Here is a 27,549-nt window from a genome sequence, read left to right as displayed (position 1 = left end):
TACTGGTAAAGTCAATTTGTTGGGTACGAAGAGGAAACCAGAGGCATGCTACTACAAATGTGTGGGCAGGAGGGGCTGTGCAAGGCAGGGGCTGTTCCTCTCCCCTCTTGGAGCTCGGTGTCCCCACTACCACCCGCAGCAGTGGATGCGGACGTGGGGATGTGCGGCACCCCAGGCACCGCCTGTGTGTTGGGGTGCCACCAGCGTGAGGGGCTACAGCTTCGTGCAAAACCACCTTTGTGTGTAACGTGGGTTTTTGCACAAGCAAACAGCACCGGCATGTTTTTGTGGGAGTATCTGCTGTTCCCAAACAAAGGACTCCTTTCTCCCAAGCAAGCAGGGGTAGCTGGTGTGTGCTGAATGCAACCTTCAGCCTTTGTTCTGCAGTACCTCAAGTGCCCGGCTCCTTGGTGCTGGCATCCTGCAGATATAGGATGGGAGGAGACGGTGCATCCCCAGGGGCTTGGCTTGCTCTTGTCAGCATCCACCCACCACGCGTGAACCTGCGCTAGGTCCGGCTTTGCTGCTGCCCAGCAGACGTTTGGTCCCATCACCATCACGAGCCTTGTCCCATAACCTGGTCTCAAATAAATCAGAGAGGCTTCAGAACAGTTTGGGGATCACAAGTCATTCAGGAGGAAATTTGAATACTTTGTTACAGTGGTTTAAAATCTGGGTTAAGCCCAGAAACAACAGCACGGAGGAAGCCACGGAGGGTATGGAACAAAACTGTGACATCTCCCCTCTCTCACGTTGAGAGGCCATGTTGTGACCGAAGTAATCCTCCTTTCTGCTCACATCACCTTTCTGGATTTATCATTTTAATGTTCTCTGGGCCACCAAGCCCCACAGCTGTAAATTAATTTTTAAAGTAATACAGGTTTTAAAACTTCCATCTGCTTTAATGAGCTTGGGGGAATCCTGTTGTATTAAAAAACATGCATGCAATTATTTTTCCATCTTGGGCTTCGCCAGTTCCCAGTACCACTCTGCAATGACATCTTCTTCCCCTCTCCAAAGTGTTTTCTTGTGATAATGTGGCATTGTATCCTGATGGTGTGTGTTTTGCCGCACATGGGCAAGGCTAGAGAGGACTCCTCTAAGGACGAGGCAGGATCATTAGCAGGTACCTCGGTGGCTTCCCCGTCACCTTTCCATTAATCCAGTTCTGCATCACAGAATTACGAAGCGGCTAATGAACAGCTCCAGCGCCAGGAGCCTGGAGGTACCGTATTAACCGGACGTCTCTTTGAACTGCCTGATTTCTGGTGGGAAAACCTCATGGAAAAACGAGGCGGTGTTTGTTTTCACAGCCTTCTGTGTCTGTTTTTAAATATTTTCTCACAGTAGTTCTGTTTCCTTTTTTTTTTTTTTATTAGCAATTAGCCTAATAAGCCACCTTTTCATTGCTCCGCATGTAGATTAACCACTTCAGAGAGTACAAAATAAACATTTTGCAATGCATGTATGTATCTTCTGGAAAAGATGAGTAACCTGCTTCCACAGAGACTACGTCGTCCTAGCATCAGGGTTTTGCTCTAATCATTAGTGCCCGGGTTGATTTTTTTTTTTTCTTTCATTTCCCCTAAGACGGCTTCTTACAGCATTCGTTAACCTGAATTTTGAAAACAATTAGTTCTTATTTAGCCAGTGCATTCAAATTGACTTTCTTCATAAGTAACAAATAAATAGCCTGGGAATGTGCAACCGCCTCGCGGTACATCAACATTTAGAAGATTCGTCTCTGCTGAGATCAGCCAGCGTTGAGCAACCTGAGCAGATTCCAGCAGCTGCATTAAAGGTGAGCCCACAGCAGGCAGTGCTTCCATTGGACCTGGATGGGCATTTGGGAGGAGGGGGAGATCCCAAAAGGGCACATGTGCGAGGAATAAGTATGCTGATGGAAATCAAGCCCCGTTTAACAGCTAAGTGACAGCTGCTGAAACACCGAAGGGCATCCCGATGGGTGACAATGGCTTGTTAACAGAACAATGTGGCTTGTTTTTTTGAACTTGCAGACAGTTTCAGAGTAAATTGTTCCGTAACCAGTAGGGTAACTTAAGTCTTTTCTCCAAATCTGAGATAAGCCCCTATCTCTTTCCTACTGCAGCACCCACAGCTCCTCTGCCATCCCCTGGGGAAATACCAGTGGTGACAAGGACAGGGCCAGCACGATGCAGAGCAGCCTGGTGCTGCCTGTCAGTCAAACAAGAAGTGGGGACATTCATCTGGTCTTTTTTCATCCTACATGCAACGTCTGTAGGAACTTTGCATTTTCTGGACTTCTCCGTCAAGTGTTGTACATGCAGTTTTCCAAAACGAGTGGGGATCAGCAGGAAGAACCGGGCAGTATGACCGCATGAGCCTGACTTCTTTGGCACATCAGGTTCAAACCAAGCAGGTTGTTTTTGCTGCTTCCATGCCACCACAGCACTGCCACTCCTGCAGTAAAGCTGAGGTCCTGGCTGCAGCAGTCCAGATTTTCAGGTCGATTTTTGCTGAGCAGCCTGAGCCACCTGGCAGTCACTCGAGATGTCCCGAGCACCAGCGATGCGCTGAGGCTGCAGGGGAGCCGTGCTTCTGAAAAGCAGACCCTGGGCAGCTGATGGTGAGCATCCCAAATGCCTGGAGCGGTGAGAAGTGCCCTGCACCGAGCCCCTGGGGATGCACACAGCAGCCCCCCCCCGCTGCCCGGGCATGGCCTGAGCTCTAATAAGATCAGTCCTGCAGTGTTGTTTCCTGAGCAGCCCGAACAATGGACCTCTGTCCCATGGCTGCCACAGGGAGAACAAGGACCAGACTGAAAGAAAAGGGGAAAAAAAAAAAAAAGAAATAAAGGGGAAAGGAGAACGAACTTCATCTTGCAGCAGTGCTGCGCTCACCTTCACCTCTTGCAATGCTCGGTGCAGATGGGCAGCGAGTTATCGGTGCTGCTGAGGGACGAGGGTTTTCTCCAGCACCAGCCCCGACAGCCCTCGGGAGCCATGGCTCTGGTGCCCACGCAGCCATTCCCCGAGCTGGTGACAAAACCACGTCACCACGGAGGAATTTCCCTTCACCAGGGCGAGGAGGGAGGGCACAGGCATCGCTCCCCTCCCTGCGGGGTGGCACAAAGCCCCGCTGACACCGCGGTCATCCCGTGTCCACCACCCAGCACTGCTTCCCCTGCTCAGCAAGGGGGTCCCAGCGGGCCAAATTTGGCAGATAACAGATCAGAGAAACAGAGATCAGGTCTTGGCTGGACACCAGACTGCCTCAAACCCCCGATCCACTGCCGTGTAAGCCCCTGAATGCCAGCTGCAGATTGCTGGCGAATTTGAGCTCCATTTTCTTTGGAGAGGTTTTCAGGAGAGAAGCGCTCGGAGGAAAGTCCTCAAAGCGTGGCACAAGTCCTGCCTTCCTCTGCGGCTTTTTTTTTGCCCAAAGCTTCCCCGTGGGCCACGTTACCGGGCGGTGTGGCTCAGGAGCTTTGGTGGAACAGCGCGGATTTACACCCGGCGATGAGCAGCTCTGATTTCCTCACAGAAAATCACCGCCAGGCTGTTACACTTAACCTGCACTAAACTGCGCATGAATGATTTATTGTGTACTTCTCATGCAAATGACATTAATAGACTGTCATACATAGGAAAAGATGCTAGAAGATTACTAAAAGCTGCTGCACTTAGGCTGTTTCAGAAGAAAATAGCGTCTTATCTGGTATTATCTGAGGACTGTGTCTGCCTCTCTCCTTGAAAGCAGGTACATGAAAGAACAGTGTGAAGGTTGCGTTGCGTCGCATTGTGCGCGGAGCTCCTCGAGGCTCTAACAGAAAGCTACAAGAAATGTTTAAAAGGAATACGTGTGGATAACCAGGGCTGCATTACAGGGAGGGAGAGAGCCGTACCCTCGCCGCTCTCCGTCAGCGCACACCGCCACCCGGCAGCGCTCCATGTCGGGATCAGGCTGCAGAGAAGAATCAGACCCAAACTCTCCCCGTCTAATTACCCGAAGGTATTTACATGTGTAAAACTCTCCTGTAGCCCTCGTAATGACAAATGCATAATTATGCGCAGACAAATCCCCACAGTAAACACAAATATTTTGGTTGGTGATTGTTTATCTGGGGAGAGCTCAGCAATTTGTCAGGGCTGCGCCGAGCGAGGTGGCCGCGGCCGCCACCGCTTCCAGCCTCGTGGTGCCGGAGGAGGGCAGCCCCCGGCGTTTTGCACTGATAAATGTGCATTTGGGTCAAAACAAAGGATTTTGGAAGTTGATTCCGATTTCACAGAAATATTGTGGCTTCCCTCAAGTTTGAAAAACATTCCCAACCTTGGGAGTATTACTGCCCTCTTTTGTATGCGCTGCCTCCCGCGAGCTGCTGGGATGGGGCCGGGCTCCCGTCGGGTCTGGGTGCCCTGAACTACCAGGGGTCCTTCCTCCACCAAGAAAAGCCATTTTCCAGGGGCTCCTTCCTCCTGCCTGCCCTCGCTTTGTTTCTGTGGGGCCAGGAGCCTTCCCAAACCCACCGGGAGCCACCCGGCGCCTGGGCTGCTCTCCGAGCCCTCCCTGTCATCTTAGTCCGTGGAGCCACGCCACCCCGGTGATAAATTCATGGCTTAGTCGATGGCTTTCCTCCTAAAATCCTCTTCAGGGAACAATTCTCCGATGTCGGATGCAGTGACTAATTGATAACTTTCTTTAAGGGGACTGCACGATAACTTTCCTTAAAGCAGTATATTATCATCAGAGGGTTTTCAAAGGAGCGTGGTGCTCTCTTAATTCTCACCTTCATTATTTTAATACCTCTGTAAAATGGATTTCTAATGGATCTATATTGCCATAAAACTTTAGGGATGGCGGGTGGGTGTCAATAAATTCTTTGCGATCCGAATGACTCGGGTAAGGAGCGGTGACAGGCTCCGAGGAGGAGCCAGGGGCTGACTTGGGGCTGCACCCTCCAGCACCGCGACCTTCCCAGGTTTGACCCCATCCCGCTGCCTACGAACACCCTGCAGACCTTCATTGAGCCTTCATCGACTCGTGTCTGTCCCAAGCAATTCTTCCTCTCCCAGGTTCTCACCTCAGGGATAAATCATATCAGCTCTGTCAGGAAGGCAGGAGCTGCCCCGGGTACGGTCCTACCCAAAACCCTGGTGTCTGTGCAGTGCAGTCATCAAAATAGAGCATTTTCACCCAAAGATCCCCAGGTGTGCAGTAAATGTCTATTGCGTTGCTATCACTGCCTTCAGAAGATCTCTGCCACCAGCAGGACGGAGCACAGCAAATGCTGTCCCTGGATAAATGAAAGAAAGGCAGAAGTGGGTGTTAAGGTCTGCTGAAAACGCTGGGGGGGGGTTGGAGAAGTCGGATTAGGACAATGAGCCAGAACACGGGGACAAACACTTACCATCGGATCCGTCACCTGGACTCAAAAACCACTCAGGGATCTTGGTTTGGTTCAGCCGGGTTCTCAGGCTACAACAACTCGGTTTTGCTCTGGACATTGATGTGGGGGGGACAGCAATTGCTGAGAAATGAGCTAGAGGAGGAAGCGTTTGCCATTTTGCAATGCGTTGAGAGCTGCCGGGGCGCTGGGAGATATTCCCTTCCCCACCGCTCGTTTCAGGAGTATTTTTGTCCTTCGGGTTCTTTGTGCTGGTGCAGCTGTTGGAGCTATCCGTGGCAGAAAAGGTCAGGCTGCTCTGCGCAGCGAGTTAACCTCGTCGTGGGCTGCCTCCAGCCCCACTCCGCTTCGCTCAGGCTGCGACTCACAGCACCGAAGCCAGCTGGGTACCGAGCACATCGTGAAAATAGCTCCAGTGCTTCCCGTGCCTGCTTGGGGCTCCCTGTGGGGTGAAGACAAAACCTGGCAGCCTTCAGGAGGCTCTGGGAAACCTTCTGGGCTTCTAGGAAAAAGTACCGCATTCCTCTGGCTTATTTTTTTCGTCCCTTTGCCTACAAATGATGGCCACGAATGCAGAAACCAGAGCGAGAGAAACGCATTCTTGGAAACACTCCTACCATCGGGAGCACGATGGGAAACACACAGCCCTGCACGGTTTTCAAGCCTACAGACCCGACACAGGGAGCTGTGTTCACGTGTTACAACCACTAAAATGTTGTTTCCTCTCCTCCGGAGCGAGCTATAGGGTCAAGTCCTGGGCTCTGCCTCCTCTGGTCGGGGCACATTATGTATTTAATGTTAAACAGCTATTGATAATAAGCAGAACGTGTTATCACAGCTGCTGTGTGCCGTGGCAAGAAGGGTAGAGAGTCATGCGCTTCTTGTTTGCTTTTTGGCCTCGGGACATTCGTGTTCTTGTTTATACAATAGCTCTGCTTGGAAAGCAAGAATAAAAAATACCTTGTTTTTCCCCCTTACCAGACTGCTGTTTAGCATCGTGCTACATCTCTCCCACGGGAAATACAGGTTGGAGCCTCGCAGGTTGGGGAGGGAATTGAATCCAGATGTTGCATTTGCCGGTTGTTGTGCGGAAAGGGGGAAGCAGCGCAGCCGACCCCGGGGCGAGAGGTGGGCTTCCAGCTCCTGCCCCGCTGCTCGCTGTGCTCGGGCTGAGTGCCTGGGCCAGACGTGGGGCACGGGGCTTTTTTTTTGTGGGGTGCAGAGCTTTTTATGGGGTGCAGAGCTTTCCGAGCCCCCTTGGCAGAGCCCCACGGGCACCGTGCCACGGAGAGGACCCTTCCAGCTGGGCCCAGCTGCCCCGGGGCTGGTTGTCTGACACCAGGGCATGGTCCTACCATGGTCCCGCTATTCTTCCTGGGTAAAAATGAGGGGAGAGAAGTCTTAAGTTATTACAATCAGTGTTTCCATAAGCAGAAGGATCTATAAGCTCATTTAATCACTCACCCTCACGATGCAGTGTGCTAGGAGGGCAGCCAGGAGGGATGTGCTGCATCCTTCAGGGGGAAATGGACTCACCGTGTCTTGCACATCCAAAACTCCCTTGGAAACCCGTGAAAAACCCGCTTAGTTCCTCGCCCTCACGTCCATCGGCTCAATGTGCCCAGTGCACTACGAGCATTTTAGTCCCAGCCCTTTCCCCGAGACCCGAGGAGATCGGAGGTCTGCAAGCGGCAGGAATTCCTCCTCCCCTGCTAGCAGTGAGCCACGTGCATCACACGTCGTCTTGCTTCCCTTCACACCACACCACATCTGTTCCTACTCAGGCGTGCCAGCAGAAGGTTACCTGCGGGGCGGGGGAAGGCGGCAGCGGGCGCCCGGAGCGCTGGGTCTGCAACGGGCACCACAGCCCCGGGGCTGCAAGCACGCCTGGAGGGCAAAAACTGGGGCAAAACGCTGCAGGGAGAGCAAAGCAGGAAAGGAATTGAGGGTTTATAGCACGGAGCCCTGTATTTAGGGGTAAAGAGCTCAGGTAGAAAGAAATGGTTGCTTTCCTAGAGGGAATTTTTACCCATTGCAGATAGCGGTGTAGAACCCGGTGTATCAGGAACAATGGGCGCTCTGTGTCTGCGGCTCAGGTTACGTCATGCTCTTATGGTAATTTTGCCAGAGCCAAGAACACATATTAGTACACAAATCACTTTCAGGTTTATTCTGTTTTGACATTTCAGGGTCTCCAGCAACTTGGCATCACCCCGCGGAGCTGGCCATTCTTGGAAATCACTGCACGTTGGAAGGGTGTTTCGAATTAGAAATATTTTCACGTTCACAATTTTGGGCCAAATTTGACCAGGAATGTTCCCTTGGGCAATAACCATCGGGGTTTTGGGGCCGGGGCAGCCTCCTTGGGGCACGCTGTGACCGTGGCCAGGCGCTTCCACCGCGCTTGGCGTGCGCGCAGGAGGGAGGGCGCGGGGCTTGGCCGCGCTGCGTGCTCGGGGCCTCTGCCTCTCGGCGAGCAGCAGCGCTGTCGAAAGCAGCGGTGTGGCAACCTCTGTGCTGCCCGGGGTGGCCGCTGCGGGATGGAGCCCGCGGGTGCCGAGCTGCATTGCACAACACCCGGGAGCTGAACCGAGCCAAGGGGCACGAGGGTGCCCGTGCTTCACTGCGGGCTGCCACCAGCGCTCCTGTGAATGGTGCTGGATTCAAAACAGGGAAAAAAATCTTAGTTCGTCCTTGTTTTTCCCCTTCCTTTGCGGTGATGAAGCAGAATGGGGTTTTAGGTCTGATTCCTACAATGCCGTGCGTGGCAGCAGGTCGCGGCGTGGCCTCCCCGAGATGTTTTGTTCCGATGCCAAGGCCGCGTCACGGGCTGTGGGTTTTGTGCTCCAGGTTGCATTCGGGTGGCGCTGGCACAAGATGGGCTCCCTCCAGTGGTCAAGGGACAGCTGCGAGGGGGCTGCGGTGCCCGGCGTGGGCATGAGCTGAGACGCCCCAGGCTGCGCTGCTCCCCTCGGCCCCGTCCGGCTGCAGCGAGCGCCCTGCCCTCACCCCCAGCCTGCTCATAGCACCATGAATGGGCTGCACAAATTAAGGGTCAGGCTCTAGATTGCCTTGCGCTTCCCAAAATCATTCCCTGCAGAACGGGGAAAAGGAATCAGCAGAGGAGAGGGAACCAGGGAGGACCTGGTGCCGGACCCAGACACAACAACTCGCAGCGAAAATGACTCATTTTCGCATTCCTTTCCTCCCCGCGGCACTTTGGCAAGAGACCCTGACTCTCTCCTCGATCCCGTGGGGAAAAACAATCCCTGGGAAAGGCCCTGCGCCCTTCCCCGGGCACAACGCCCCGGCTGATGCATGGGACAGGGTCGTGGGGCCGGGCTGACCGGGGCAGCCCTGTGCACCCAGGGAGCGCTGTAGGGTGGCCGGGCCCTATAGACCCGTGTGTAGGGGCTGAGCCAGCGCTGCACACGCGTCGGGGCACACATGGCACGGATGCATGGGTGCATTTGGCTGCTGCACGCCTCTACACATCTGCACAGGTGCAGCTGCTCAGAGCCTGCCATGGGGGGGTGCACGCATCGGGGCTGCCCCTGCTGGCACAGCGGGGGCACCCACAGCACCCCGGGGTGCAGCAGGGCCGTGCTTCGCCCCCTCCGTTGGCCTCCCCTGGCTGCTCTGTGTCCACCCCCCCCCAGCAAGGAACTGTTCCAGCTGCTGCTTTTTTGCAGCATTAGCTTGCAAGGGGGGGTGTGGGGAAAATGCATCGGTGCCTGCTTGCACGGCGGGTGTGTGCACGAGTGCACCAACGCCTGTTTGCACGGGGGGGGGGGGTGTTTAGGAATGCATCGATGGCGTTTGCACGGCGGGGGGGGGGTGTGCATGCACGGATGCCAGTTTGCACGGGGGGGAGGGGGGTGCATAAACAAACGCGCCTTTGCACGGGGAGGGGGTGCATGCACGGACACCGCTTTGCACGCGGGGGAGGTGCATGCATAGAGTGCTATTTGCACGGGGGGGGGCAGGGATTACGAATGCACGGCCACCCTTTGCACGGGGGGGGGGTGCGAGCACAGACCCCTTTGCACGGGGGTGCCCGTGCACAGCCCCCCCCCTCCCCCGAGCAGTTCCCGCCCCGCCGCCCTTTTCCCGCGGGGGGGGGTTGGCGCGCGCCCCGTTGTGGGCGTGGCCAGGCGCGCGCCCTGCGCTCCGTTTGGCTGCGGCCGCCGCGCTCATTTGCATGTGGCGGGGGCTCCCCGGTCACGTGGGCGTTGGGGGGGGGGCAGCAGCAGCAGGAGGAGGAGGAGGAGGAGGGGGAAGGGGGCGTGGCCTCGGGGCGGGGCGGCGCGCGCCGGAGCCTCCCCTCGGTGTGGCGCTGCCTGGCGGGGCTCGGGGCAGTGCGCGACAAAATGGCCGCGGCGGCAGCACCGGCGGCTGCGCTGCGCCCGGGGGCGGTGGTGGCGGCGGTGCCCGCGGTGTCCGTGTCGCTGTCGCTGGCCCTGGCCCTGTCCCTGCCCGTGGTGTCCCTGGAGGCGGCTGCGGAGGCATCAGCGCGGAGGAGCGGGGCAGCGGCGGCCCGGCGGCGCTGAGCCCGGCCCCCTCCTGCCTGCGAAGAGAGAGCGAGAGAGAGAGGGGAAGGACGGACCGACGGACACAGCCGGACACACAGCCGGACACACAGACCCCCCGCTGCCGCCCCGGCCTCCCCCTGCAGCCGAGGCTCTGCTGGAGGAGGCAGCGTCGAGGCTTCGCCCCGCGGCCCCCCCCCCCCCCCCCTCCTCCTCCCTTCGTTGCTCCCCCTGCCGGGCCCTTCCTCCTCCTCCTCCTCCTCCTCCTCCGCCTCCTGCTGCTGCTGCCGGGGCTCCTCTGGATCCTCCTCCCCCGGAGCCCCCTCCCCGCGCCCGCTGCTTCCTGCGGGATCGGCTGCGGGATCCTCCCTCCTCCTGCCAGACGGACAGACGGACACACGGGCGGCCGGACAGACGGACAGAGCGCTGCCGCCGGGCTCGGTGGGACCCCGCAGCCCCATGTGAGGCTCCCGGCCTCCCTCTGCCTCTTTTCTTTTATTTTTTTTTTTTAATTTTTTAATTTTTATTTTTTTCCGGAGCGGGGATCCATATTTTTTTTTTTATTTTTTTCCTCTCTCCCCCAAAACACGACGAAACTGTTTCCCCGAATTCTCCTCATTTTTTTTTTTTAATTTTCTCATTATTTTTTTTTTAATTTGCACTTTCTGCCCGTGCCCCCCCCATGCGGACTGAGCCCCCCCCTCGGCTGCCGCCCCGCTCCGCAGCCCGGAGCCCCGGGGCCGAGCCGGGCGCGACCCCGAGGCGCGCTCCCGCGGCCGCTTAGCCGGGGGCTCCGGGTCTCGGTTTCTCCGTCTCGAGGTTTATTTTTTTTTATTTTTTGGGCTCCACTGGAAATCAAAAGCTCCTTCTGGGATTGGACCTGCCTTGGCTGCGCTCCTCCGGGCTGGATACCACCGAGGCTCCTGGCGACTCCGCGTGGACAGCGTGTTCCTGTTGAGCTCTTGGGTTTTCTTCTGTGTGGCAGACTTCTGGCTTTTATTTTTATTATTATTTTTTTTTTTGAAAGGGGGGGGGTGTATAAACGAACGAACGACAACAACAACAAAAAAACTTAATTTTTTGGCCGTGTGAGATTTTTTTCGTATTCAGATTCGTGAAATTACGGGTACACTTACGAAAACAAAAATAAGAGAAAGCATTAAAATAAGAGAGGAACACGTCAGAAAGACCCCTACACGGTAGACAAAATACTCACTCGTTTCCTTACAGCAAGACTGAACCGAAAGCTGCCAAAGAGCCCCATAAAGAAAAGACTAAAAGGTAAGCAGGGGTAGCAGGAGCAGCCTGCTAAGTTGGAGGTGGAAGGGGGCTGCCTCCCTTTCACCCCCCCAAGTCAGCGAAGCAGCCACACCACAAAACGTTTCACCCCCTCCTTTATCTCACCCACTTTTCTTTTCTTTTCTTTTCTTTTTTTTTTTTTTTCCTCGAAACTTCTGAAAATACTTCCAGGCGTGCCAGAATGCATTCACTGTTTTTCCATCTGCCATTTTTCCGTGCACAAAACCGCCCCCGGGGGCACGCCGGGTCCCTCCGAGGCGAGCCCCAAAACTCCTGGGGCTGTGCTCCCCAGCTTTGTCCCCGGCGGTGGCTCAACCTTGCGAGTCCCCAGCTCCAGATCCGCTTCTTTTTATTTTTTCCCTCCTTTCCCCCCGCCTCCTGGCACAGTGGGAGCTGCTGTCATTTCTCCTCCAGGCGTGCTGGCGTGTGCCACCCTGAGCCAAGGGGCTGGAGGGGAGGAAGAGGAGGGAGGGGAGGAAAATGGGGGGGGGATGGTGTTTGGTGTTTGGTTTCCTGGGGTCCCCTTTGTGCAGAGGTGGTGGTCCTGCTGGGGGTTACTGGGCTGTACTGGACGTGCACGTTTGTGTTTGTTTTTTTTTACCCGACTTTCCATCAGCCGTAGGCGCCACGGTCAGCTCCTGTGCTGCTAACACCGGAGCGAGGAGGTCGCCCCTGTTCACAGCGGAGCCACCTGGAAGCGAGAAATAACCGTTATTACGTCAGCCCGCTTCTGGGGCACTTTCCCCCATTTTGGGGCCAGGGCTTGGTGTTTCCCCAGAGGCTCCTTGGGGCTCCCCGGAGCCCCTCCACTTCCCCAGGTGCACCCCGAGGATGCAGCGGGCGCAGCCCCAAACAACTGCAGGTCCCTGGGCTCAGGGGGTGCTGGTGGTGCACCCCTACTTATGGCACCATCTCTGCTCTTTTTTTGGCCATAATTACTCGCAAAATGGTAAAATGGGCACGCCAGGCTTGCACCCACCAGCTGGCAGAGCTGCTGTAGACTCTTGGGGTCTCTGCTGATGGACCACTGGTGTTTTGGGGGATGAGCCCCACGCTGGTCTGGGCTAACCTGGCTTCTTCTGCCCCTCACCCTGAGCCCACGAAGGCAGCTGCAGTGAATGAGGTCGATGGGAGCTTGCCCAGCAGAGCTGAACCATGCAGGGACCAGCGGGGACCCCGCAGCACTGCGGCACGTCCCCTGTCCCCTCGTCCCCAAGCTGTCCCCATGGCGGTGCCCAGCTGCACAGTGCTGGGGGTCACGGGGGCGAGGGGGTCCCTGGAGCCAGCCCCTCTTCTGACCCCACATTTTGTTCCTAGCGATGAGAAGACGCGGGCAGGCTGGCTTCGTAGAGCCCTCCCAGATGGCAGGACCAAATAATGAGGCTTTATTAATGTTTCTGTCCTCTGTACACGCGGATTCGTGCATTGACAGCCATGAGGGTGCGTCTGGGACAAGAAGCTGGTCTAAGCAGGCAGTGTGCTGTCCTACAGGGCTGGTTTGTCCTACGGGGCTGGTTTGCGGGTGCTGGTAGGGCTGTTGCAGCCCGGGGGTGGTTTGGAGGCTGCTCGGTGTGATGCTGAGCGTTGGTTCCCCAGCCCTGTGGGGGAAGCCCTGGTCTGTGCCACTTCTGTGCTGGCACAGGGCTGTGGGATTTTCTTTGGGATGCTGCCCTCGAGCCTTGTTGCAGTGGTCAGAAGCATTGGGTGACTTTGGGGTTTGCCCTCACGGCCGAGCCGGGCTGGCTTTGCAGAGATGGATGTCTTTGGGTCTTTCACAACCTGCCTCTGATCCCCGGTGAGTGGGATGAGGTTTTTACCCTGTCTGCTGCTCCAGAGCCTGCTGGAGCTTGCTGGGATGAATGCAAAATCCACCTGTCTTTCTTTTTTTTTTTTTTTTTTTTTCCCCCTAATAGTTTTTCCTGTTTAAGCAACAACCTATGCATTTGATGATTTTCATGATCTTTTGCTTATGTCTAAAGGAAGAAAGGTAATTCCATCCTTTTTTTTACTTGAAGGTGCATTTTAAGACGTTGAAAAACAATAGGGTGAAATTTCCTTAAGATGAGGAATAGAATAACTGGGCATGAGAGTACTTTCAGCCTGAAACTCCTTTGTTGAAGTTCTCAAAGCTTTCAAGTTCAGTACCTTAGCAAACTGGAGTAGCAATGGCACAGGGTAAGGCTAAAGGTTTTGTTAAGCAGAAGCTGTCATCTTTTTGTATCGTAAAAAACTGTTGCTGAATGTTAACCGTATGGAAAGTACGCCTGTGACTTAGCCTGGAAGTAAAACCTCCTATTGCTGTTTTTTACTCGCTTCATTCAGAAAGGCCGGGAAATTATATTCATCATGGCAGGGATTTACTGCCTGCTGTTAACTCAGAATGACCTCAATTCTGCAATCAATTCAGATGCAACGCAGAGACCTTTTTTCGTTAGTGGCAAGCTCGTTATTAAAAGCCCAACAGAGGAGTTTACTTTCAGTTTTAGCTGCTACGACTTAACCAAGAGCAGTGTATGTGGGACCGGATAATATGTTAACTTACATTTATTTCCTCTCAGCAGCTGGCCTTGCCGAGATAAACATGCGCTTTTCCAAATGCTGTCATCTGGCCCCTTTCCAAAACAAGCCGAAGGAGGAGGTCAGGGGTGGAGCCATCCTTTGCTTTAGTAAAAAGAGGCTTTCATTTGGAAAGAATTGCTAGATAGTGCTGGCTACGAGAGCTGCGGGTTTAAAAATAAAATGGCCAATCCTTCCCGAAGTAAACAAAATGCGCCGTGCCTATTGCTCGGGTCTTTGCTGCTTCTGAAGGTGTAGCAACCGAAATGCAGGACGCACATTGCTTATGTAAAAAAAAAAAATAAATCAGTGCTTTATGTAAGACTTCGAACACGAGAAGCGATTAAAAATTTATCATCTTTGGTTACAGAAGAGATGTGCAGCACAGAAGTGCTATTGTTTTAATTGTTCAAAATTCAGATGACAAGATAACGGTCATGCCATTAGAAGGGTTCCCTTTGGCCTAGAAGCTGCAGGTAGGAGCCTGTCGATCCCTTACTATTAAAGATGAATGATAAGGAAACCTCTTAAATGCCTGTGACGCTGCAGTCTAGCCAATTTAGGATCAGCTGATGCCTTCTAGTGATAATGGCTTGAGGTTTTCAGCTGTATTATGAAGATATCAGCCAGGGCAAATAGTATTTAGAGGAGAAGTATACTTTATTGAATGGGGAGATGATCCAGAAGTGACAGTAAATTGCATTACTTAATGATCTATGTGCTTTGCACAGTCTCTTCGCTGGTAAATGCTGGTGGTGGAATGAAAGATGGTTCTTCTGAACGCGTGAAAGCAGGGGAATCAAAGTACTATTTGATCTTGCCTTAGGAATCTGAGCTGTTTATGAAAATTGCCTACCGAAGGCATAGCTTAGTTTTACATCTTAATTACCGGATGCAGATCTGCTCATTTTATCGCTGCTTAATGACGGCCAGCTTACTTGGATCCCAGCACCCAGTGCTAACTGCATCTTCTGAAACTTCCCTCGTGCAGTTTCCTGCTCTGGCAGTAACGTATTTTAAAATCTGCACAAGGTGAAAGTGTCTAAATTTGATCATAATAACAAACTGCCAGCTCTCGCCCAGAACGGTGGCAGAGCTTTTTAAGATGATACCAAAGAACACACCGTTTGTGGAAAATGCAGCAGCAGCGCTTTAAAGTGCGCTGCTGATTCTTTTGTCTTTTTCTGTAGCGTGACATCCCTCCACCCAAATCCCAGCCGCCTCACAGAGGGGCGCTGGGTCTCCCTGAAGCTCTGCAATAACTCGCAGCTCTCAGCGCACCGAGCATCACCATCGGAGTCGGTGCTGGATATGAGTCCGCGCTGTAATTTTTCAGCCGAGCCCTGACTGGAGCTGCAGTTGGAGCTCATAAAACACGAGAAGCCTTGGCGGCGGTGAGGTCTGCGCTCTGGAGCTCTTCCCTGTGGGTTTGCAGCCAAGGATGGCTCGAGAGCGAGAGCAGTTATCTGTGCTGCGGCAGGGATGTTTTATGGCTGGCTGCCCAGATTGCCGAGCTCTGCGCACAGCTTTATAGTTTGCCTTTGAGGGCTATGGAGGTGGAAGTCATTTGTAATAAACAGCGATCTGCAGCTTGCTTTCCTGTGCTCTGAAATATACATCCACTTGAAAAACCGAAAATTAGATTCGCATTTACTTAGATTTCAATCAGGAAATCTTATGTTTCGGAAGCTAGAGTATGAGAAATGTTAACAATTGCTTATTGCTTTGTCTTCAAAATAGCTGATATTTATCCCGTGGCTGTTTGTGCGTGTGATTCTGTTTCCCATTTAGCAATAAGCACTGAATTGCTAGAGAACATCTTTTTTTTTTTTTTTTTTTTTTTTTTTTTTTCATTTGGGAGAAAAATTGACTTGTCAAGTCGATTGGCATCCCTTTGTGGTAATTAAGCCCCAGAGAAAAATATGTTTATAGATCTCAAAGTAGTTATCGTGCAGCTACCAGCCATAGGCTCATTTAAGGAAGGAGAGCCCCCACCCCCAGGAAAAAACCACCCTGGGCTGTGAAGTGCCCAGTGCCTGCCGTGGGCATCTTCCTGCCGGGCAGACCCATACTTCTTTTTCCCTAGCTTCTTGTTAGCGGGGTCTGTGTGTGCCTTCCCATAATGGCTTTTTGGGGGCATGGCAGCAGTGCCTTTTGTTGTGCTCTTGGTCCAGAAAACTCCCCTGGCATGGCATGTCTGCTTCCAGCCACTGCGCTCCCTGCAATGCCTTCCCCTCCTGCGTGGTGCTGCTGGACCTCACTTGCTGTTTGTGCAAGAGGGAAGGCGAAGCAGGAGAGCTTTTTGTTTTGTCTGGGGGCTATATATAGTGCTCGCAGTGGCCTGGATGCCGTTCTGGGTGGTCAGCGTGAGCGCCCATCAGTAATGAGTCGAGACTGGCTGCTGCCTGCTCTATTTCAGGCTCAGCCTGGCAGCGCCGTGCCCGGCCGTGCCCCATCCCAAGCCTCTTCCTTCTTCGGTGTTCCCAAACGTTCCCGTTGGTGGCTGGTGCTAATTCCAGGGCTGCTGACAGCAGGGATGTTTTTAAACAGGAGCTGGCTATTGGGAAACAAAGGAGTAGGGTGGTAGGGTGCAGTGCCAGCCACAGGAAGCACTTCAATGTTCAAGAAAGCCAGCCATGGGGTGCGGGAGGTGCTGTGCTGCCTGCCATTTTGCTGCCATTCTTTCCCTGCTGTTAGCAGAAAACCCGAGGAGGTCTCGGGCATTGCTTGCAGTGGTTTTGGTTGAGCTCAGTGCGCTAAGGGTAGCCCTGTAGGTTGTGCTTGTGTGAAAGGTGAAGTTGGTTTCCTAACGCTGCAAGCGTAGCCTGCAGGAGTGCATGTAAGTTAGAGAGGACTCTTCAGGTAGCTTGCTACCAAAACCAGTCTCTGCTTGCAGGTCTCAATTTCCCTCTTAATATTTTGCTCAGTTGCACAAGCATACTTAATCTAGGAGAATTGCTTCCAACACCTGTAGTCTGAATTTTGCCCCATGTTCAGCTTTGAGATGGATGGGTCACTCGACAGCTGCTCTGGCTGCAAAAAAAGCCCTTACCTCGCTGCAAAAAGGCATTGCCCCGCTGCAAAAAAAAGCCCTTACCTCACTGCAAAAAAGCCCTTACCTTGCTGCAAAAAGCCACTACCTCGCTGCAGGTCTGCTTCTGCCTCGTCTCTGATGTCGTGCAGACGGTGTTGTACCTCCTCCTGGTTTTGTGACGCTGCAAAAACTCGCTGGCAGCTGAAAATAACCTGTTGGCATCAGAGTGCTGATCACATCTCTTTTTAATGTCCCTCTGCGTTTTCCTGCGTGTGAAAGTGTTTGGTTTCTCTTTGTCATATTAGCTGATAATGCACTATAAAGAGGTTTATCTTTTAAAGTCGTTTAAAAATGAATGAATGTGGAAAATAACACGTTCTTCTGGTACAATAGCCTAGTAGTGGCAACCTAAATGGTATTTGAGATTTTCTAATCTGATCCTAAAATGTGGGTGTCTGGTGCAGGTGTGGAACTAAATTTGGGCTGTCACAGTAGCAGGATTGCTGCACTCGAGGAGACTGCATAAATAGCACTGTTGTGAAAGATGTTCTGTGGGGCTCACTAGAGCTTTATGAACGTGTGATATTTGTTACTTCTGTGATAGTTCTGCTGCTAATCAAGGTTTTTGAAACTCTCACTTTTAGAACAATCCAATTAAGTCTCATTGGGTACCAAGAACTCATTAGTCTTGATGCTGTGCTACTACACTTAAGCATAATAACTGAATAAAGCAGTGGCTGTATTATTGAGTGGATGCTTACGTAACTATTTGCTTAAAAAGAAGGACCCTCAGTTGTTTTTATTGCATTGGTGAAGATGAAATGTTCTTCCCAAACTTGTAGGTGAATTAGAGTAGCAGAAAACCCTGTCCTTTTGCAGAAAATAGAAGAGATGGTGTCTGCCAGCCCGGGCTGGCTGGGCGGTGCTGCGATGCTCTGAGAGTCCAACAGCATCGCAGCTGTGATGCCCCGGCCCCTCTGTCAGCATCCAGGCGAGCAAGAACTGATTTTTCTGGAATTCTGTCAGCTTCTGCTGATCAGATAACACATGTAGAGACATTTTGACTATCTTTCTGAGGATATTTGCTCCCCTGGGCATTTCGGGGACTAACTGAAGACATGAAATAGTCATTACTGGGATTGTGATTCACTCTAAATTGATTTCCAAAGTGGTGTTTACTGCAGCTGGTTTTCTTGTCCTGGAAGATCGTTTATGGCTGTTTCCATTCCCCAACTCTCTCTTCACGCCCTTTCGCCTTCCCGCATGGGGAGAGGCTGTTCGCTTGCTAAGCTGAGACATGGGATCCCACAGGCTGTTCTGATCATGGGTCTGACAGTTAAATATAAAATGAAAATGCTCTGTTTGGCTGTCACTTGCTAGATTTATTATCAGCAGGAATTGGTGGCCAGACACTTTAATATCGGAAAGCGAGGTGGAGAAACAGAACTTTCAAACTCCACGAATGTAATGGAAATAAGGATTACCTTTTCAGCAACACAGAATTAATCTTTTAAATTCTTTGGTAGAGCTGTGGAGGAGGTGCTAGCCTAGACCTTTCTGCCTCCTCAATATTTGGCCAATAGAGCAAGCCTTGTTCTGAAATCTGTGGGTTCAGTTTCCAGCCTAAGGCTAGCTAGACAGTAATGCAACATGTTTTTTTTTTGTCTAACTTGTGTTGTATTGCTGTAGTAGCTTTGAAAACAGCATTGCAGCTGAAGATGCACTGGAACAAAAGCTAAACTGATGCAAAACGTATTATCCTTAAGTTGAGAGAAATGTTCATGGAGGGCAATGTTTTGATTTTTGCAGTTAAACAGGAGGGATGTATTAAAAAGAGCATAAACCCAGTATTTTCTTCATTTGTTTAAACTTCCGTGTATTTGCAGTGCACAATTTTTGAGTACAGTTTATTAGTCTGTAGTATGTTTTGTCTTCCTTTACTCACATCACATTTGGTGTTAACCTCCTGTGGAGAATTCCAGGACCCCTGACATTTTATTGTGACTCTTGATTAGCTCACCAGGGTTCCTGCTAAGAATTCTTCTTTCATTCATTTGATAAATTGAATTCCCTATTCACAGTGCCTTTAAATAGAATGGTATTTGGAAAACTCGAAGACAACAACTTGAATGTTCAATGAGCTCACCCAACATATTTAAAAATGCAGAAGGAGGATGTTGAGGGTTTGTGTATTCTGAAATCTTTTAAAGGAATAAACTTTAACAACAGCTTGCAGCTCTGTCTCCGCGTTCCCATTAAACTTACTGTCTTCCTGGCTCCGGCAAGGAATCTGCTTTCCCTTTTCCATCCTACCTCCTGCTGGTGATGCTTGTACCATGGAGGACCATTCGGAGCTCTTACATCGTGAGGGATAGCGTTGTTATTTATTTTTTCCCAATTCTAGACCTGGAGGCACATCCTGCCTCGTGGGCCGTGGCCGTGCCCATGGTCTCCCTGGTGCTTTTGTGCTCAGAGGTGCTCAGGAGTGGTGGAGCAGGATGCCACCTGCCTACAGACCCTTCCACGGGCTCCCACTGCTTAGCTCTGGACCAGTTTTGGCACCATAGGACAATGTGGACTGGAGGAGGCCTGCGGAGGTCGCAGATAGGTCTGTGCTGAAGTCGGGCACGTGCACGGCTGGTAAATAGCTGCGTGCTGGCACACGACTGATGCAAAGGGGGAAATACGGACTGGGGCACTGGAAGCCCTACAGGCAAAACTGTACATCATTCTAGCAATGTAAACGTACCTTTCCTGTCTGTTAAGAGAGAAAATCAAGCATTCAGCTGTGTTGCTTGAAGGAATCCTCCACAGAAGCTGTTCTGTGCCTGACCGTGTCCCTCTGACCCTGTGTGGAGAGCCCGGGGGCAAAACATCCTGTGGAGCTGCTGCTCCTGTTCCTATTTCCTGGCCTCCTCCTCTGCAGCCTCCCCGCAGGAAGCAGCGCTGCCCTGCGTGTTCTGCAGGTCCAGGCAAAGAGCTCGAGCCCGGAGCCTTGTCCACAGGCTGTGTCTGCGCCTGGGTCAGTCGATGGGTGGTAGTTAGCCCAGCACTTGGCCGGCGTGGGGGCTTTGCCTCGCTTGGCACAGAGCTCTCATCTCCTCGTGTAGTCGTAGAAGCCAAAATAGCAAACGTAGTGTTTGGGAAAGACGAAAAGGCTGCGCTCTTGCTGAGCTGCTGGATTGCAAAGCTGCTTCCCTTTGTGTATTATGTCCCAGGAAGACTGGGGAAGAGCTCCGCACCACATGCTCCATCAGCTGCTGGTAAATATCGGCTGGCCTGGGAGGGAGGCAGCACTGAAGCTGAGTCTCGTTGTGCTCACTGTTCGTAGTCTGGAGCTTAATTTTCCAAGAGAGGAGTCAGTTCTGTTTGCTGGGGGAGGGGAATGTTGCTCGTAGCATGTTTCTAGCTGTTCACAGCCTGTGTTAGGTGGTGAATGTAATGGAAACCCTTCTGGTTTTTGGTTGGTTGGGTGTTTTTTTCTTTTTTTCTTATTTCTTTGCTCGATCCTTGCATAGGCAGAGCAGTGCACAGGGTGGGGTGCTTGAGGTCTGGTCTGCTGGGGTGTTCTCAGCAGGCTGGAGGGGTGAGTTCTGGTATGGCTCGTGCCTGAACGGTGCGTAAGGAAGAGGCTCGATGTGCCGTGCTCCAGCCTGCGCCTGTGTTTCCCTACCAGGGACTTGGCTGCCCCGGAGCAGAGCTTGTAGGTGCATCAGTGGGATGCCCTGTGGAGAGCAGCGCCTCCGCAGAAGGGGCAGCGTGCCTGTGTGACAGCAGCGTTGGGCCCTATAGGATCATCTGTGCTGGAGTGTTAATTTGGATCAGCGTCGTGTTTAAGCAAACTTTGTGATTACCCTCAGTTATACTGTGCTTCAGTTCACATTACAGAGCATTTCTGAGCATGACAATTGCTCTTAAATAAAAGCAGATTCCTTTAAATGGAACTGAGCTGGATGACGAGCTCCAAGCGTGCATTTAGTGCTTTCCTGCCACAAGTGAGCTTTTGGTACCTGGGGGCAGACTGGCTGTAGTTTCAAGCGATAAACTCACTGGGAATGGGGCACAGTGGCTGTCAAGGCCTCTGCACCCAGTTTTGGTGTACAAATCCACTTGGTATCAGTCTGCACTCACTACTTCATAATGAAGGCGTAGCACAGCTATTGAAGCATTCTCACTAGTACTCTCATTAGTACTCTATCTGGTAACAATCCAGGAGAGCGAACAAAAGGAAGTCTGTAGTTGAAAAACAAAACCCCCAAACCCTACAGACATGCTCTGGGACGGGGGCAGTGCTCGAACAGGGAGCCTCAGACATCTGACCTACCCGTTACAGTTAACCTGCGTTCCCTGTTTGTAAAGGGTTTTTCTTTGAGATTTTCCTCTCTGCTTCTGGTGACTGGTAGGCAGCTAGCAGAGGCTAGAACAAGGCCAGGCGGCTGTGTGGGTTTCTTTGGTTGTTTTGTTTTTAATCTCCAATTGAATGATAGTTGCTATTGAGCCTGCTTTATTTTTATTCTAATCTAATTTGCTTCAGTGGTTGCTTATCTTATGTGTGTATGGAGGAGGGTCACACGTTAACGCTGGGTGAACTGGAAGCCTCCAGCGAGAGCCTTGGTCCTGCAGGGAGCAGCAGTCGGTGCTCTCCTCGCCGTGCTGTCAGGCTGTAATTGCTCTTCAACCAGGAGTCCAAAATGGCCCAGTTTAGGACACTGGTGCCGCTGGAGATGCAGCCTTTGGCCGAGGCGTGTAAGGCAAGCGCTCTTTTTCTCTCCCGGTCGTGGAATTTCTGTTTTACAGGTTGTAAGAGCAAGATTATTAACTCGGTCTCTTGGGCAACCTATAATCTCCCCATAGTTTCAGTATAATATTTTAATTGAATATGGCGCTTTTCACATCCTGTTCTCAGCTAAAGCTGTAGTGTTTCTGGTGTGTCTCTAAATGGCAGCTTCGTTGTGCTCCTGCACAGGTTTCAGCAATGAGTTAAGTTGTCTGTGCATGTCTTGCACCTTAGGAAAAGGGGCTGAGATTTCAAAAGAGCCTGGAAGGGGATTTGTGGGGATCATGTCTGAGCCCTCGCAGTTACAGGTGGCTGCGGACAAGGGTCTAGAGAGTGTCATAGGCCTGAAGGTACCTACAGTAATTTGTAAACAAATCAAATGAAAACAAATAAAAATGCACACAAAGAAGACCTGGAGCCAAAACAGCATTGTAGAGTAAAAGGAAAGATCGAGGATAGTCTTATGGAGGTCGACTTCTGTGCAGGAATTTTGGTGGAATTTCTGGGTGGCCTCAGAAGTCAGACAATCGACCGCTCTTGCTAGGCGAGCAGCTTTGCCTTCCACGCTTCGAGAGAGGTTGATCAGATACTGGAAAAATAAGGTACCAGACCCACAGTTAGCCATGGATGATAATTTGATGTTTCAGATGAAGGGAGAAATCCCATCAAGTCAAATTATGTATTAAGGAGTGACAAGTGCAGGACAGGAATGTAATTTGGCAGCTGGAAACCCCAGAGCCTGGGATTAATAAGTCATAAATTGAGGTCAAACAGAAATGCTCCTCAAGCTTCACTTATGACTCTTCACAGGGACAAGTTTTTTCCACCCAGACTTTCAAGTTACAGGGTTTAGTTTCAAGCTGCATGATCCCACCTACACATGTAACACATACACAGTGCTGTAGTTGAGGGCTTTTCCCCTATTAATTTCTGTGAAAGGATGTTGTAGGATTTTACTTCACAAATGGGTAGAGGCCTCTTATTTCCAGACTAGTTGTCTTTGTGTCACTTTGGCCTTGTATTGGTGTTATTTTTTTTAAATAAAAATGTATTCCTTTATTCAGATACTCTCTTTACTCTCCACAAATGTGTTTAGAAAGATTTCGTATGTCTCCTAATGTTTGTTTGTTTGTTTTTATAATGCTACAGTGTGGAAAGTTCCACGCAGGTTAAATTGTTGAAGCACATTGTTCAAAACTGGACTTACTACACCAGCAATGGCTTCCTGACTGCTTGTGTCATTGTTGCCTTGCCTTTGGTTTAAGATCTGGTGTAAAAACTTTTTTTTTTCTCTCCCCAAAGCTGGTGTTCAGGCAGTTGTTCCCCCTGCTGTACTGAGGCACATGATTATCCCTACTGAACGCGTTGCCCTGCATCTCCTACTGCATTACACTTCGCTTTGTTTCACACTACACCTCAAGTTTATCCAGTTCTGGATTCTGCCCTTAAATGTTTTGCAGCCCCATGCCTTAACATCTTCTGGAAATTTAACACACACGTTATTCCAGCAGCAAAGTGATTAATAAACTACTGAAAGCTGCTGGACACGTGTGTACTGCAACAAAACCCAGTGGCGCTCTGCCTTGTTGGAGGGGGAAGTGCTGAGTCCGCTTGCTTTGCAGGCATCTTACTGTATTTTCTTTTAGCTTATGGTCCCTACCTTGTTCTTTGAAAATGAATAAAGCATCTGTGTTTTTATTAACAAAGCTTTACATTTTGCTTGAACAGTCAATAAATTACCTGTATTGCATCCCCTTTCTTCCTTGTTAAAAATGCCTGTAGCTATGCCATAGGGGGGAAAGAAATCAGGCTGATTTGATGTAGCTTTTCTTCACAAATCCTTGTTAGCTGGTACTGATGTTTTTACGCCTTCCCTTTTTACGTTATAGGCACAATCTTTGCCATTTGTTAGTCTTGTAGGGTGCCATCCATCTTCTGCAGATTCTTTAAGGTAATTGGTGAGGACTTAGACACAGTTGTTCTTACAGTAAATTGCATCAGGCCCAGCCAGTGGAAAAACATACAATTTCTCTGAGGACTTTTTAAGCTGTTCTTATATTGCTGGCCCAATCTCCTATTTGGAGTGGTAGTAAAGTGTTTAGTTCCATTTTCTGTTTTGTTTGTTCTTCTTCTGCCAGTCCCCACGTGGAGCTGTCGCCCCTTGCACACACAGCATCACTGTGGCCTTCAATTATCATCTGTCACTAGAGGCCCCTTTTTCCACAAAGTATCACAAATTGTTGCCCTGCTTATTCCAGAAGCACTTAGAGATTGCTTTACTATTACTTTTTACATGCGCAGCACCAGCTGATTGTTGACCTTCCTCATTTTTGTACCCATGTTTGTACAGATTTTTTTATATTCATTCTTATTTATTTGACCTAGTTTTGTGTGTCGCTTTCTGGTTTTGAGGTGATTGGAGAGCTTGTAATTAGGGACTGGTTTGACTCTTCTTGATTAACAAAAGCCCAGACTCCAAGGGGGAAAGCCTGGCACTTTCTGAAGCCATGCCAGCTCTTTGCCTTGCCCCGGCGTGTCCTCTAGCAGGGTCATGGAGGGCTGGGTGGAATTAGGACACCAGAGGAAACCCAAGGAGCAGCAGGCGGACATGGAGCCTTGCTCTAGCCCCTCTGGTAGCCCTGGTGGTGCGGTGATCCCCTGCTCCTCCTTCAGGGTAGGGTGTCCATGTTCACCTTTGGATTCGTGTGATTTCCAAGACTTATCACCTCTTTTCCTGTGTGACAGTGCTCTTCAGTTGTCCTGAAGCAATCAAAACCTGCCTTTCCAGTATTCACTGCTTTTTATTTTGAGTATTTTTTCCCTTTTCTGTTTCTACTCTTTAAGCCGCATTCTGCCTTCACGATCTCAGCCACTTCTTTCTGACCTTTTGGAGTCAGATCTTAAAGAACCTTTTGAACAGTAATTTTCTTTGTTTTTAATTGAAACCGTACCATGCTAGGTGGCTGTTTTGTGTTTCATGCCTGTGCTGTCCAGACCCCCCTGTTACCAGCACGTACTCCTGTAGAGGCCTCCAGAAGGCCTTTGGGCCGCGATTGCCTCTCGCATTCATGCAAGTTTAGCTTAAAGTCCCCCTCCCCATCGCTGTGAGGACAAATGCTCGTGTATAGAAGCACCTGGTGCCCTGTTGTGAGGTGGGGGAAGTCAAAACCACAGTAATACTTAAGGAAGTGTAGGTAATGTGTAGGATTTCTGTCAGTAACAGCAACTTCTGTTGCTGACGCGGGAAGCAGAAGAGCTGTGCTGGAATTCCAGGTACTAGAGCTATTCCCTCATTGGGCTGAACCAGGCAAAGGCACCATGATCACAGATGCTGTGCTAGAGCAGTATTCCAGACCGTTTTTGTGTGTAGAGAAACCCTCAGCAGCTTAAATACATGCAAAAGAAATCCCTCAGGCCGCTGGGTTTGGAGCTGTGGGGCGCGGAGGGGCAGGCGAGGGCCTTGCCTCTGCCTGGTCCTTGGCTGTTGCCAAATGTCTGAAGTAAGGCACTGGATGGGCAATAACCCTGCCTCTAACAACGTGGATAGGCTCTGCTTTAAGTTTGTGAAAGAATATGATATCCCCAAAAGGCTTGTTGCAGAATCCTGTTAGAGTGTCACTGCGGTGCTGGCACAAAATGCCAGCTGCACTTGCAGATGTGAAAGTGATCCCATGCCTGATGCAAGTAGAAAACTCGAGTTTTCATTTAGCTTAAAAAATAAAATCCACCTAGATTTGTTGCTTATTTTAGTGGAAACAATAAGCCCTTGTATAATAGACACTGACTCAAAGTAACCGTAGTTCTCTCGCGTTGTACTGTGACCTCTCATCTTGCTTTACTGTTCTGAGCAAGCTTCCTAAGCTTGAGTACTTTAAAGATAGCCTTGGGTTTAGGTTCAGATTTAATAAGCTAATTTCAATTTTTAAACCAACACTTGATGTTAAAGTAAAGCTGATTTGTGCTTATAAAAATCCCCCATGATTTTGATACTTCAGATCTATATATATATGAAAAAGGCAAACTCATACAAATATATGACACTTCTAGTTTAAATCACGAGCTTTGTATTCATTTTTTTAGCATGTTTCCTGTAATAAAGATTAAATTGTCACTCAGGAAGTAAAACTACAACACATGGCTTTGACAATGTAATCAAACTTTATATAGCAATGTTTTTATTGTTTTCCTTTTGTTTTGCTCTTAGATGACTAATTTCTGCCTAGAAGTGACAGCAAGAGTTGCCATCTGAGAGGCCACTTGGAGCTTTATTTCTATTTTAAGCATATTTAAAGCATATGTATTCAGAAGTGTCATTATGTAAATCAGTTTTGAAAATTGAACTCCATTAAAAATTATAGTATCATTTTCTGAGTTAATTTGAGGCTATTTTAAACTCAGAAATGAAATAAAAAACAGGTTTCCACTAGGAGTGGCACTTCTACCTCTTATGTTGTAATTGATATGATAATATGGTAATAAAATACATTGTATTTTTAATGGAGCAAAATGTTTGCTGTTCTTTCATTTAGAAAATGCTCTGATACAGTGTATTACCTGCAGAAGGGAGGGAATGACACCTAGCAGTGCTTGGGAAATGTCAAAACAGAACCAGCTTTAGAGGACAGAAAGGCAGATTTTGACAGACAGGACAAATAGAGATGTGTGCACTGGAGTCCGACTTAAGCAACGAGACTTTGGCAGTGATTAAAGGAAGTTGGTATTAAAAAAAAAAAAGCCTAACAAGAAAGTTGGGAAGTACATACTTTCATAGTTTAAAGAAAACTGCAAATTAAGCAGTTGTGGTTTCTAGGTATTTGGTTTCTATGTTTTTTAGTTTTTTATTTTGTTTTGTTTTTAATACCCCACTGATTATTAAAAGGGATCTGAATATAATTGTGGTGTTCTGGAATTGCTATAACATCATCGGTTTACTTAAGTCATAGCAAGAGGAAACCAAAAAGTTTCCTACTTTGTGCTGACTTGCTTCAGTCACCTGCTGTTTTAATAAAACAAAAAAAGGCTAGAACTTGCCTTGGTAGTAGTCTGGCAGCTTGGGACAGATCGCTTGAAGACACGGGCTTTGTAGAGTCTGGTAGGACTTAGGCAGGGGGCACTGAAAACGTAGGGAGTGGATGTTGTTCTTTGTAGTTACTGAAATCCAGGGGACTTCTGTTCTACTGAGCTAACGGGAAAAAAGTCAAATTATTACGGTTTCAACTCGGTTCCTTTTGGCAGTGTAAGTCATTGCTTTCTGCAAAGCCCTAGAACAACCCATTTAAAGCTGTGGTTTTAAACCCATCCCAAATTCAGTGTTTGTGTGATCTCGATACGTATCTGCAACTCTTCAGTGCAAGTGCTCCTCGAACACAGATTTACAGTGCCGTGTCTGCAACATGGCCCTTGGAAACTGGCGTGTGTTTGGGCAGTCGTGCAGGTGATGAATTTTGGGTTGTGACGGGAAGGGATTGAGGTATTTAAACTACAGCTGCCTGATGCCACCTCAGGTGTCCTGAGCTGCAGTGGTGCAGCAGGCACCCCAGCTGTGCCTGGCCTCCAGCTGCTCTGCCAGACTGGGTCTCCTGCAGGTCTCACCATACCTGTCATTTCTGTAAATACTTTGGATACCCTAACGTGTCTGAAAAGGGCACCAACACCTGTCTTTAGACCTCTGAATTGCTTACTGTAATGTTTACTGTTGGGAAACACAGGGAAAGGGAAGCTGCTTTTGGTTTAGTCTGGAGCCCTGTGCAGGATCTCTGTAAGCATTAAAGTGTCTACAGTGGCCAAAATCCGTATTTGCAGGCAACTGAAAAAGCCAAAAACCGGATCACCCCTCAGCTGCTGCAGCCCTAAACCACACAATATTCCGTGTTTAAAAAGCTGTGTAAGAATGCGCAAACTCAAAATGAGCAAAAGGAAAATAAAAGAAACAGCTAAAAGGTAAAATAGGCACTGCTTGAAAACACCA

The 27,549-nt window shown here is 50.1% G+C and overlaps 1 protein-coding gene across 3 annotated transcripts in view; it reads left to right on the top strand.

Moving 5' to 3' along the window:
• The window catches only part of TNRC6C (trinucleotide repeat containing adaptor 6C), a 283,773-nt gene that overhangs the window by 168,224 nt on the left and 88,000 nt on the right, over positions 1–27,549 (top strand). Inside the window, exon 1 of one of the 3 annotated variants that reach the window (XM_084492531.1) lies at positions 9,767–11,196. The exons of the other annotated variants lie outside the window; for them this stretch is intronic. The gene's annotated coding sequence lies outside the window, so the exon portion shown is untranslated. Of the gene's footprint in view, positions 1–9,766; positions 11,197–27,549 lie in introns of those variants that run through there. 3 annotated transcript variants of the gene reach the window in all.

Source organism: Aythya ferina, assembly GCF_964211825.1.
Source record: "Aythya ferina genome assembly, chromosome: 18".
Classification (NCBI taxonomy): Eukaryota; Metazoa; Chordata; class Aves; order Anseriformes; family Anatidae; genus Aythya; species Aythya ferina.
This window is presented reverse-complemented; position numbering and strand designations above follow the sequence as displayed.